At 40.7% G+C, this 14,111-nt stretch overlaps 1 protein-coding gene across 14 annotated transcripts in view; it reads right to left on the bottom strand.

Moving 5' to 3' along the window:
- Positions 1–14,111, bottom strand: part of LOC120804342 (membrane-associated guanylate kinase, WW and PDZ domain-containing protein 1-like) — a 100,092-nt gene that overhangs the window by 65,922 nt on the left and 20,059 nt on the right. The window lies entirely within an intron of this gene.

Below are 14,111 nucleotides of genomic sequence, written 5' to 3'. Positions count from 1 at the left end.
AACTTAACAATACTGCAGCTGTTTTACCATTAATAAGACTTAACAAATCTCCAGCCGTGCTAGTGGTTATGTGAGGCGGCATTAAGGCACTGTTTCGCCAAAGTCAAAATCATCAACATCCTGGTGGTGCTGGAGGACAAGTCAAAGAGTCACCAACGCCATTACAATTCATCCTCTGGGCACCATAACTGTCTGTATAAAATTTCATGGCCATTAAATCGTTTTTCAGACATTTCAGCCTGGACCAAAGTGGGGGACGAACTAACAGACTGACCGTGTGACACTGCCATCCTTAGAGGCAAGCCGCTAGCATAGTTAAAAATTCCACCATCTGACTCAAACATGAAATCAAGACAAAAAGTAATACTGAACCTAGTGGATCTCATTTCAAACTTTTAACTAGTTCATTAGATGGTAATTGCAAAGAAATAAACCGTATAAACAGTGTGAGTACAGCAGAGAAACACAGAATTGAATTAAAGAATTAGAATTAATTTAGGGAAAAACGTCGGGATTGAGGCGGGTTTGCGTAGTTGATTAAAAGAGTCTCTGATTGGCTAGAATTCCCAGGCTTACTCAGCATCCACCCAATCAGAGGTGCTGATGCTGCTGGCTGAGTTTGAACAGAGCTCAGGCACTCACAATGGGGCCAGATGGTCAGAGCTCGCTCTCACGCCAGGGTCTCATTTAGGACCATTTAATGATCTCCAAATATATCATCCATGTCTGGGGGAGCTGGCAAGCACTTCTCAGGGGAGGTGCCATGGCCTCCTGTCGGCCTCGATTCACAGTGGAAGAGTTTCTCCAGGCTCTGTGCTTCAGGATGACAGCTTCAGTGCGCTGATGGGAATTATAAGATGGCTGTATTAAAAGTGAAACAGCGAATAGAGCATTTTCAGCTGCTGCAATGTGACGTATAACTGAGTGAAAAAGAATACGTGGGCAGGGTATAGTTATAAGAGGGATTTGATCAAATTGTTCAGATTTGATTAAAAGTGGGCCCGGCTTTTCAAATACATAGCAACACGGTGCTGTAGACTGTTAAGCCTCCACCCACGCCTCCCTCAGTAGCATTTTTAGATCAGGAGGTGGAGGATGAAGGATAATTGAATAAATAAGACTTCAACTACATTCTTTAGAACTGTAAACAAAGTTTTTGCCATATACGTATACTGCTAAACTCTTTTCCCTTGCTGGATTATGTCAAGGGGATTTTTTTTTTTGGAGTGAATGAAGTGGAACTGCAGCAGAGTCACCAAGAGGTGGCTGGGGTAGATTGTGGGTAAACAAAGCGCACAACTGTCACACCAGAGAATGGAGACTACATTCCTCTCTGTGGTTTGGGTTTAGGCAACAAAAGCACTTTGGTTAAGGTTAGGGAAAGATCATGGTTTTGTTTACTTGTTAATAAACACGTCGTGTCTGAAGCCACTGTGAACTTTTTCTGTATTAAACCAGACCATGATATTTTTCTACCCATAACCAAGTGCTGGTGGTGCCTGAACATAACCTTAAAAAAGTTTAATAATGCTGTAGTCACTACAAGTGGATACTGTACTGCAAGACCTGATATTTAAATGTGATTTCTCTTTATGATCTCAAAACTTGATTTCCTACACTTTTAATATTGCTCATTCTTAACTTTTCTTCCCTACAGTACCTAACAATCGAAGGCTTAATTTGTACAGTAGATGGTTTAAAGGAATTGTTCAGCCTTTTTGGGAAATACACACATTTGTGTTCTTGCTGAGAGTTAGTTGAGGAGATCGATACCATTCTAATGTCTCTAACTAGTCTTCTTAGTCTGTAAGTATGATAGAACCATCAGCGAGTTATTTTACACCAAAGTGTAATAATGACAATTTGCTGCTGTACAAGGGATTATGCACAGAACATTTTCTTGCCAGGTAGTTAGCAGCCAGGTTTCCAGTTTTAATGCTAAGCTAAGCTAACTGGCTGCTGGCTTCAGCTTCATATTTACTGTAGAGACATGAGAGTGGTATTAATCTTCTCATCTAGCTCAGCATGAAAGTTTATAAACAAATTTCATCAAGATGTTGAACTATTCCTTTAAGGTTAGAGCTGGGGCAGTGGTTGAGATTTGAGCGTACAAATCTTACTGCCAGAGGCCGGACAGAGGAAGGAAGTGCTACTGAGGGACTGGAATCAGGGAAAAGGACAGAACAATCCGGAGCATGGAGAAAGTGACCATGGTTTTAAAGCAGAGGAGGATCTGTCATCTGTCTGGAGGTGTGGCCCTGTGGTCACGTAATCATCTGTCAGCCCCGGCTTCACATCCACCTCCTCCCCCAATGGACATGACTATAAATACTGAGGCATGTAACACTGATCATGTGAAGCACCAAGTCCAAAGAGATAACAATACACTGGCATCTAATACTACTATGACAAAAAACAAATATTAAATCTAAAGCAACTGGCCTCTTATACATTTGTCAACATGAATTCTGAGAGATTACGATTCAAAAATAGTCCCACTGTAACTTTTTCATACAAAAATTTGAAGCACGTTGAATAATAATAATTAATAATAATAATAATAATAATAATAAAGACAAAATTTAAGGTGTAAATCTGATTCACAAACAGAGCTAAGCTAATATTATCATCACCATGAATCTGATTCTGGTGTGGGGTATTTTCTGCCCAGAAGTGGAGACACTGGTTGGTAATCTACTTTGCTGTATTTTTCCATTCCTCTAGACACACACACACACACACACACACACACACACACACACACACACACACACACACACACACACACACACACACACACACACACAAAACACACAAACACACACAACCCTGTGTAATTCAGTGCAAGCAAAGCACAGTCAGGTAATTGTTACCTAGCAACCAGCCAGTGCTGACGACCATCATTACAGTCCCTGCTAGGCAAGCAGCAGTCAGAATGTAAAAGGAGAAACATACAGCACAAAAACAACAGCACATTTGCTCGCACGCATGCACACACACACACACACACACACACACACACACACACACACACACACAAGCATTCTTTCAACTGGTTCATCTTCTACTGTTCAGTTTCCAATGTATGTGGTGATTTGATTTACAGTACAGTAAACAGTTCCTAGTCAAAAAATAAAATATGATTGGATCACGTGGTACACACTACATTAGTGTTTGCATTCACTGTGGTGTCCTTTTGCTGGCTCAGATGCTTTTTCCTGAGATAAGGACTGCTGTCAGGAACAATTCCCTCCTGTGGGTATGTACAGCTAGCAGAGGGTTGGCCATGCAGGTGTCCTGCTCCATCACTGAGAAAGTCATCAAATATTCAATATTTATGAGGATTAAAGACGTGTGGATCAGAGATTACAATCACACCACTGTGGTGTGTGTCTGTTCATACAGTTCATACAGCGTTTACTTAGTTTCTGCCTGAATTTTTAAACACGTGCATTTAACTAAACAAATAAGCAGATGTTATGGTGCTATAGATGTAGTGTTCTGTATGTCGAATTGAAAAAAAAAATAAAGATATTTAGCTGCTTGAAATAATTATTCCTGGTCCAGACAGACAGCAAACTTATAGTTTGATGGGATACATTTCAGCTGTGTCAAAGTTTATTTTTCAGTACAGACAAATAAGGAGACCCTCAGAATAGTGTTATTTTCAAATTCCTATAACCTTACGCTTTACAGCCATTTTCTGTGGAATTTGAGACTTTAGAATAAAACAATACTGTTATTTTCCTTGACCCATTTAGAGTGGCTTCCCAGCAACATGTAACAAAAAAGTTTTGAAATCTAACAAAAACAGCCAGATGTGGTGAGAAAACAGGAGATATTATCTCAGCTCAGCAAACACAGCAATGCAGTGTTCCACATTTTTGAACATGGTGAATGAACAATTCACCATGTGTACTAAAAGGATCCTTGTAATGTAAGATACAGGGTATTGTTACTGGGAATGTTCTGGACACTCTCATACACAGTGTCTGCTAATCCACAGCTGTGTGTCTCCTCTAAATATTGTCTGGAATGAGCTGATATTTTTACAAAAATGGATGGATATTATTGGATTAAGCTTTTTTTTTTTTTTTTTTTCAGAATGCCTGCATGAGAAGATATTATTGTTCGAATAATGTTACAATGAGACTAACCGCTCAGAATAGAGAGCTCTTTCACAGTACACAGCCATCAATCCATCAATTTCACCAATATCAGAGTATTAATGCTAATATGTCTCCAAGGACATGATGAAATTATGCTACAATTACACCCTGAAATTTTCAGAGAGTAACCTGTGGTAACACGGGCAACAATGTATAGAAATATAACTACAAAAATAAGAAATGAGTATCTTTGATTTAAGAAAAAAACCAACATATTTACACCATTAAAAACCATCTTAGTGTACAAAAAAGACTACGAGTCCACAACCACGCTAGCAGCTGTGAGGCTCTACATAGGCATAGCAGTGCTTGATATGACAATGCTAACCTGCTGATGCTAAGCAGGTGTAAGGTTTACCATATTCACCATCTTAGCTTAGTCTGTCAGCATTAACATTAGTTAATTAGCACAAGACACAAAGTAGCGTTAGCATAAGCACAGCCGCGGACTTTTCTAGTTTTGCAGGTGTTTGGTCATGATGAAGGTGCTAGATGTAAAGTTAAGTTATCATCAAAGTTGTTAGTCCAACAGTTGTTCAGATATTTCAGTCTGCAATGAAGGGAAGTGGTGAACCAACCAAAAGCCAGACCAAGATTGCCATTCATAGAGCCACACCGCTAAAATAAGTAAAAATTAGAGTAGAAGCGATTAGTCAGTAGACAGAAACTTAGTCTGTAAAAATTCCTTTAAGTAATATTTTAAGCAAAAATGGTCATGAATTCACTGATTTCAGCATCTAAAATGTGAATTTTCTTTGTTTGCTATTATACTAAATTGATTATCTTTCTGTTATCTTTCAGGTAAACATGCGCCTGGGAAACTGTAACAGACGTTTTTCATGATTTTCTGACATTCTATATATCGATCGCGAAAAGCCATGATATTCTGTCTGTCAGTGAACATAACTGACAATCAGTCGGTCTTTGGATGATAAGATGGATCATTTTACAGCCTGGAGAAAGGATATTCTTGATTCTCATAGCAATGAAGTCACTCTGTCAGGGAATATCTGAGACACCATAGACATTAGTGCGTTGAGAGATGCTTCCTGGGAGCCGAGATGTTTGTGGAGCTGACTGGTAAAAGACTGTGTGTGACAGAGATCAGTGCTTTTCAGCACTGGATGAGGCAGAAGAGAGATGTGTGAGGATGTGAGGCCCCTGTCCTCTTACAGATAGAGAGAGAGAGAGAGAGAGAGAGAGAGAGACGGGTTTAACCCAAATAAGAGTGGATTATACACATCCTCCATGCCTCCAGTCAGCATTACATAACCTTAAATCTAGTGATGCATCCCTGTCTCATTTTGGGACTGGGGGGAGAGTGGGGGTGTGTTCTCAAACATCTAAGGAGATGGTGATTCACACATTCTCAGATATATTTCTGTGAACACAAAAGCACAGATATGCACTCACAAAACTGTACAGACTTGCTTGTAATTATTGATGCTGCCTTAAGAGCCCTCTTTTAAAGGTCTCGATGGTTTTATCTCATGCAGCGAGGTAGAAATTTTTACATTTGAAGAGCATTCAACAAAAGCTCCGCGTTAAAACGGCCCGATAGCAAGAGAGCACAAACATATGATTGTGGCTGCTTAAAATATCAGCAGAAGGCTGTGCCAAGCAGCTGCAGCCTGTAGTGCCACAAAACAGCCGTCATCACCACAAGTCACTGCTGCTACCCGTCAATCACGCCTGTGAAAATAAACATGCCAGGTGGTTACCATTTCAAAACGGGAGATATCCAAGCAGCAGTTGTGACTTGGGTGTTTTTGATTATTTGTATGTACAAACAGACAAATTAAATCAACAGCCTGTACAACACAACAGTTTGTGTGTGTGTTGTGTGTGTGTGTGCGAAGTTCCGCTCAGCTGCTGATTGAGATTCATCTTCCGCCCTCTGGCTCAACACTGCCCTCTGTGTCTCCCCGCCTCACCACCAACAAGTCGGCCTCACGCAGACCCGTTACCGCGGCAACCCAGAGCCCGCCATTGAATGAGATGGGCCACGTGTGGACATTGTGGGCTGCTGCCCCCCAGTGGTGGATCTTAAGTCTATGAAGTTGGGGAAAAAGAAAAGACAGACCTACAAACGTGACTCCAAAGACGTGATTCTAAATCGCTATTGGGTTCAGTAGGAGTTAGATTCAAAATACCTTGTAATATCGGCTACTGACTCAAAAGTGAGGAGGACTGTTTTTTTCCACCATTACACCACTGAGCAGTGGTGGAAAGTAACTAAGAACATTTACTCAAGTACTGTCCTTAATTTCCTTTTCATGTAAATTTTTACTCCACTACATTTATTTGACAGATGGAGTGACTCGTCACGTTTCAGATTAAGATTTAATCTCAAACAAAACATCTGATCAATGTATAAAACATGCACTGTTATAGATTAATACATTATAATGCATCAATGATAATGCTCAAATAACAGCATTTATTTTACGTTATAACACTTTGAAAGGGACCAGTACTTTTACTTTTGATGCTTTAAGTAAATTGTGCTGAGTATAAGCACTTCTTCCATCACTTAAACCAAGGTGTTTGTAATGCACCTAAAACTTTCTTGCAGTCAACATCACTTTGATAATAGACACAAAGAATCTTTGACTGAGCTTAACAAATATGTCTAAGGGGTTTAGTAAAATATCAACACAGCTGTTCTCTGTCAAGATAAAGACCACACATGCAGTTGTAGGCTTATTCTGGCCACAGCAGAAAAAAATCCTTAAATTATAGCTGCTCTCTGGGAGAATGCTATACAGATAATACTCTGCGACTGGTAAGTGACTAATTACTGCAAGCAAAATACGTATTATAAGATAAGATAAGCATGGTAACATTGAGAGTGGGAACATTTAAACTCTTGTTTTCCAGTTATTTACAATAAAACAGATTCCAAGCAAACACAAACATCACCAAAGAAAACTCTGTGCCTCCACCCAGCATCTGGAGAAAAAAAGAGAGGGAGCAACCACAAAGATGCCAAAAGTCTGCATGCATGCGTCTAGTCGGTGCAACAGTGGTGGACGCATGTGGAGGAGAAATCTGGTCTTGTGTGTCAGGCTCGTCTCTGTTGTGTTTCTCTCTACCCTGGAAGTTGCTGCTGGCACAGATTAGGTGTTAAATGACAGGCAGTTTGCCCTTACTTTGGGTAGAGTAGAACCGACAATCCCGCAGTAATTGGAAAACAAACACACACACACACACACACACACACACACACACACACACACACACACACACACACACACACACACACACACACACAGACACACACACACACACACACACATTGATCTACCTAATGAAACACCACCTGTAGTGATGACAGAGAGGATTACGGTGCAAGACAAGACACCCTCCCAAGCAGAAGGTGGTGTGCTAAGGTGACCCTGTCTAGGTGTTTGGCCATGGAACAGCCAGACGCATCGGCAGTCTCTCTTCATAATTAACGTAACTGATATGACTTTCTTTAAAGGAATAGTTCAACATTTTGGGAAATAGGCTTGTTTGCTCTCTTGCTGAGAGTTAGGTGAGGAGACTGATTCCACTCTCATTTCTGTCTGTTAAATATGAAGCCAGCAGCTATCTGGCTTATTTTAGCATACATATACGGTATGCCAAGCTATTCCATACATAAGACTGAAAACAGGGGGAAATGGCTAACATGACTGTCAAAAGCTAACAAAATCCGTAAAGCTCACTAATTAACACTTTGTATCTCAATTGTTTAATCTGAACAAAAAACAAAACGTAAAACCAATCATTTGTTGTTTTTGCGGAGTAATGTGCGGGTCTATTTCAGGATCAGTTGACAGGCCACCAGTGGTGACTCCAAAAAGCTCATTTTATCATTTTTCCACACTTTATACAGACTAGCAGTTTCTCCCTGATTCCAGTCTTTCTGCTAAGATAAGCTAACCAGCTGCTGGCTCCAGCTTCATATTGAATGGACAGACACCGGAGTGGTATTGATTTTCTCATCTAACTCTCAGCAAGAAAGTGAATAAGCATATTTCCCAAAATGTTGAACTATCCCTCTAACGCTATAACTTAGGTAGCAGACAATTCATTCAGATGTGCTCAGTATTACAAAGAGTATTGTTCTACAGAAGTAATGTGAGGCAGTGATCGGCTGGGGATTTCTCCAGCCTGTCTGTTATCACATTTTGATTAAGAAGGCACCACTCTGTCTGCACCACTCTATCTGGTGTGGAGCAACAGGAGCACAATTACAGGCACAAAATCAGACACCAATTGTCCATTACAGTTTAACTTCTACTAAGACATCTTCAGAATCTTTAAATTGCCAGCTTTGTCATAGTTTCATAGTCTCATACAGCTCCCAAGCCACCTGAGGCTGATAACACAGAGCTCAAACCGAACACAAAGAGACGGCATTTCCTCCAGAGGACAAATAATACTGTATTTCCTCTAGCCGATTCCAAATAATGGCCACAGAGTAGGAACTGGAAATGTTGGTTCTTAAACAGTAAATTCCATTGTTTCAGCAGCTTCCTGTGGGTCTCAGGACATCCCGTCACTCAACGCCGGACTCTCCAGTTACGGATGAGAGCATTTAACTCTACATTATCCGGGGATATAATGAGGGGCTGTATGAGCGAGGTGAATATCGAGAGGGATGCAACAGACAAAACTAATCAAATACTCCTGCTCTCAGTGATGGGCTTCTCTCTGCACTCTTGGTGAGAAAAAGTAGCTGCAATCAATCTGCCATTATCCTGGCTGAGAGAGGTCATGACAGCTGATACAGAAGGCACGATAATAATGATATTAAACATGGGACTCACTTTGTTCTCATGTCAGTTAAGCACACACACACACACACTCTCTCTCTCTCCCTTTCTTACACACACAGCAGCCACAGTTATAAATGCAGTGTGTGTAGCTCATTCTGCACGTTCACCACTTAACAGCCGCCGTCTTATTTCTGCCTGCCATGAGCCCTGCAATCAGAGCGGCATGGGTGGAGAGGAAAAAGCAACAATCACAGAGAGGTCCGCCATAAAGCTCTGGACCGTTCCTCTGCCTTCTTCTGTAATTACCTCCATAACCAGCCACACCCAGAGCTGCTCTCATGGTATTCCCAACCTAAAGCCTCTCTAAATGGGCCAAGGGAGCATGGAGAAACCAGAAAGGAGTGCTGAGTGAGTCCATCATAATCTGCAAAGATCTTTTTCTCCGTTCTATCAAAAAAAAGGTGTTATAGAATATTTTTGCCCAATACTACAAGTCACATCTACTTTACATTACGGCTTACGAAATCCCAAAAACGTTTCATAGATTTTTTAAAATTGGTGAATGCTTTTTTCAGCCTTGCAGGCAACCAGTGGTTTCAGTTCATTTCACTCTGGTAGGAAAATTACCTTACAGAGATTTGAAACTAAATTGAGACAGTTTAAGAGAAACTAACACCTGCTGAAAATCTTGTTATTGCTGATCTTGAGTGGTTTAACTTCTCACCTTGTTACATTGATCTAGAAGTGTACTCCAGGGTGTGTCAGTACGCCGTGTCATCACCGCTGGGTGTGGTTATAGGTGCAACAGAGTGCACTTCCGACCACACCTCTTTCCACCAGGCACAGCAGACTTGAACGTTTAATCTTATTCTATTTCAATTTTGTTCTATATCAAAAATCAGAAAACAGGGATTAATGCCCATGAAAATATCCCTCAGCACCAGGGGATGTCATCAAACAAAACATAATCAGTTTAAAATGATATTAAACAGAAAGTTAGCAAATCCTCACATTTGAGAAACTGGAACCACAGATTGTTTAGTATTCGTACTTTAAAAATTCCTTAATTCTTTATTCGATTAATTGATTATCAAAAAAGTTGTTGATTAATTTCCTGTCAACTGGGTCATCAATTTATGGACCGACCCTTTTTAGATGCAGATATTTAAAAGAGAACACCTCTTAGATGACCACAAACACTGGTTGTGGACGGACCCTCTGAACATGCAGAAATGTATGGACGGTTAACGTTTTGACCGAGTTCTCCAGTGCTGTACTGCTGAGTCAGAGTCAGAAGTATATGATGGGAGAACTGGTTTGAAGGAAGAGTCGAAGACAAAGACACACACACACACACACACAGAAGCGCACACACCGAGGCAGGCAGAGGCGGTATATGTTCCGCTCCAGTGCGCTGCATCTGTTCATTGCTAAATATAACCAGAGGAACCGAGGCCTACCGCTCCCTCTGCTCTGTGTTACTAGCTGAGTAGGCCAAAGGATGGAGGAAATAAAAAAGGAGCCAGGGAGTAGAAAGAAGAAAAAGAAAGGTTGGTGCGATGACTGAAAGAAAAAGTAAAAGCTTGAGGGAGAGGGTTTAGGGGAAGGTCAGCCTTGAATGATGTGGGCACCATCCCACAATTCTGCCTGCGCCCAAAAATATTTCAACACAGACTAAACATGAACTGCTAGTCCTGTCAAATACTGGAATACCAAACTCAACACACTCCAGATGGCAGGATCTCTATTATTATCCCTTGGGTTCATTTTTAAAGTAAAGCCAAAATACTTCTTTGAGCCCTGTTTCTACAAAATGCACACAAAGCATCTATTTTAATGTGTCCATGTCCTATTTTAATGTCTTTTTTCCTCCCATGGGCCACATGTGTAAAAACAGCGAAAGCTTCGAGTGGGCTGAATCCTCCCTGTCGCTGATAGAAAGCATCAAGCTGTGGTCGGTATGTGAACATGCCATCAGTTCTAACTGGCTGCCTCTGTTAAATGTCATTGCCTGCCTTGCCGTCACACACAAAGGGCCCTTCTGTCATTAAAGTCCCCTCTTTCACAGGAGCTGATGACCACGGGCAATGAGAAGGAGATGAGATACACGTCCTCCGTCCTCCCTCCCTTCCTCCCGCCTTTCCCTTCCTCCCTCAACTGCTGTGGCAGACTGGAACACATCACACCACAGGGATGAGTGTGTCATCACCATTCAGCTAAAATGATGAAACTCACAATACAAGACACAAGACAAGAAATTACCACATTAGGCTTGAATTATAGTTTTTTATGCATCTGGATGAAGGAATGGAAAAGGAGAGGCCTTTGCAGTGGGTGTAATAACCACTAATATGTACCTTGAGGGCTGTAATTGAAGGGGCTTCTTGTGTAGTAGATGTGGCACACAAACAAAAAACCAGCAGAGTTGGTGGAGAGTAGAAGATGGAACATCCAGTGACCTGATATATTTGAGTTCCCTGCTAATATTAACTAATGTACTGTATATGGAACACACGCTTTTACAAAAATAGCCCTTCTAACCAAAGGGCTATCCATCAGATATACAGAGCTGTGTGCAAGGAGATATCTGACGGACTAGAGGCCCCACAGGGAGTTTCATTAAACTAATCTGTGATATGAATTTCCCCAGTTAGTTACCAAATGTATGCTGCTACCAGAATTTTCTGCTGAGAGGAAGCACTATTTCAGAAAAACCAACTGGGCATGTTTTTCAGAGGATTTTGCTAATATGCTAAAAAAAAAAAAAAGATTTAAGAAAACTGCTTTCAAACATACAGGGGGGGCATACGTCTCAGTCTCTATCAAAACTGTCTGAGACCAGAGATAATACACAGCAGACTGACAGCTGGGGATCAACAGCTGAGATAAGATTAAAGAGAGGCCTTGGATCTTAGCTGCCGGCCTTGTTGTTATGATGCTGCAAACCTTCATAGGTGCATATCAGTCCTGCCTCTTCAAACCGAATAATCCTCAACACACATTCACAAGTTCTGTTTCCTTTTTTATATAGATAGCTCAAGAGACGAAGAAACAGAAAGGCAAAAGAGGAACCATGAAAGTGACTTTGCTCATCATCAAGTGAAAACATGAAGTTTCAAGTAAAAAGAAATGGTTTTGATCGAAACCTGTAAACAACACTAAAAGCCAACCAATCAATCAAACAGTAAAAACTGATGATGCAAGCATCCCAAACTCAGGGCGCGTTGCACTGCCTTTGGCTCTTGGTGATGCAACCTAATTGATTCATCAGGTAAAACTACCAAGTATCCCCATGGTTGACCATATAACAGATGGTCTGGAGAACAGAAGAGTCTTTTCATTTTTGTAAGCGCTGTGTGTGAACAGAAACATGTTAACATGAACAGACTTCAACCTAAAAAGATAAAAATGGATCTGTAACCAACCAGGAGGCACGATGAAGAAGATAAAATGCAAAAAGACATTTTTTCTGCAAAAATTTCACTGTGCCATTAAAAAGACATTTCAAGTGACACAAACCAAGTCAAGTGTCTAAGATCTCCCCATTGTGCTCAGTGAAGAGACAAAACTAAAGCATTCATTAAACCACTGACGTGACTCCATCTCTGCCTTCAGCGGTCAAACTGCCTCAGATTAAAGGTGAATATGTGTCTGTGTGTGAAGTTAGACTGCAGTCACACATTGTTCATCCTTCATAAACCCCTCAACGTCAAAACCCTCAAATATCTGCACTTCACACTGTGAGAAATGGCAGATCCTCCTTCACAGCTGGATAGCACTCAACAAAGAGATGATTGTGAGACATTTGAGATGGAAGTACGAGAAGAGATAACAGTTGATGGAGACGGAAAGGGGGAAAACGGGAAAGAACTGGATGTCAGGAAAGTGGGTGGCGATGAGGAGCAGCAACTCTAAAACTGTTCTTTTGTGCTTCAAGCAGAATGAAGTAGTAGTAGTTTAGTTTCACCATTATAAGAATTATTTAAAGTAGAGCTGAAATGATGAAACGATTAGTAGATTAACAGAAAATTAACCAGCAACAATTTGGATAATCGATTCATTGTTTACGTTTTTTTAAAAGTAGCTTTTCCAGTGAACATTATAACCGTCATGAAGTTGCAGGGCCGCTGTAATTGACTGCAATAGCTTTATACAGGCTTACCTAATAAACTGCCAACTGAGTGGATACATTTAGACAAATGGTAACCAAGGCAACGCAAATGTCAGCAAGTGAGTGCAGGGATTTTTACCGATTAATCAGAGAGTGAAAAGGAGTTCAAGCAGAGGTGTGTTGCGCTTGTGTCCTTCTCCACGTATTTTGCAACTCTGAAGTCAAGTAAATAAAGTAAAGGGGTAATTTAAGAAACATAACAGCCACACACGTAAACGCCTCTCATCCTGTTTCTACATCATTATTCGTGAAATGAGGTTGAGCTGCAGTCTCGGCTAATAGTGCTCATAGTCAGTTATTTTTTCATGAGCTCTTTGTGACGCCACACAGAGAACAGAAATAAACACAAAAGGGACAGTAAAGTACAGAATGTCAGAATGAATAATAGCTTTTGATTTTGTACTTCTGATCAGAAAACACATGCTATTTGAAGACATCTGCTTGGGCTGTGGGAAATGTTGATGGGCGTTGTTCACTATCTTCTGACTATCTTCTGATATTTTTTAGACCGCACAATTTGTAAAATAATCAAGAAATTAATTGCTAGATAAATTGATTATAAAAATAGTTGTTAACAATGAGAGAACGACACAGGAGTATCTGGAGTATTTTGATCAAAGATTAAAGCTCCCCACTGTTATCTCCCTACCTCTACCTTTAACAAGTTTCCACTTCTTCACTGAATATGAAGCGCTCAGACAAAGACTTACATGATGGGATCCTGTGTCACAAGCTGTACCTTTGAAACATGACACAACAGTGGGAACCATTGCTGTCGACTGTTTGATGAGTGCGAAGATGGACAGAAAAGTGTTGACAGTTTAAAAATAAATACATTGAAATAAACAGTCATCTGACTCAGCCATGATTGCGTAACCACAGTTAACGTTAATATGTTGAGATCGCTAAAATGAGATCAGGCGCTGCTTCCCACTCGTTGCAACTCTGCCCCTGTGGTGTTAAATCCTGGCTGCTGTGAGTGCTTTAATGAGGCACTGATTCGTT

This window comes from Xiphias gladius, chromosome 18, assembly GCF_016859285.1.
Source record: "Xiphias gladius isolate SHS-SW01 ecotype Sanya breed wild chromosome 18, ASM1685928v1, whole genome shotgun sequence".
Classification (NCBI taxonomy): domain Eukaryota; kingdom Metazoa; phylum Chordata; class Actinopteri; order Istiophoriformes; family Xiphiidae; genus Xiphias; species Xiphias gladius.
This window is presented reverse-complemented; position numbering and strand designations above follow the sequence as displayed.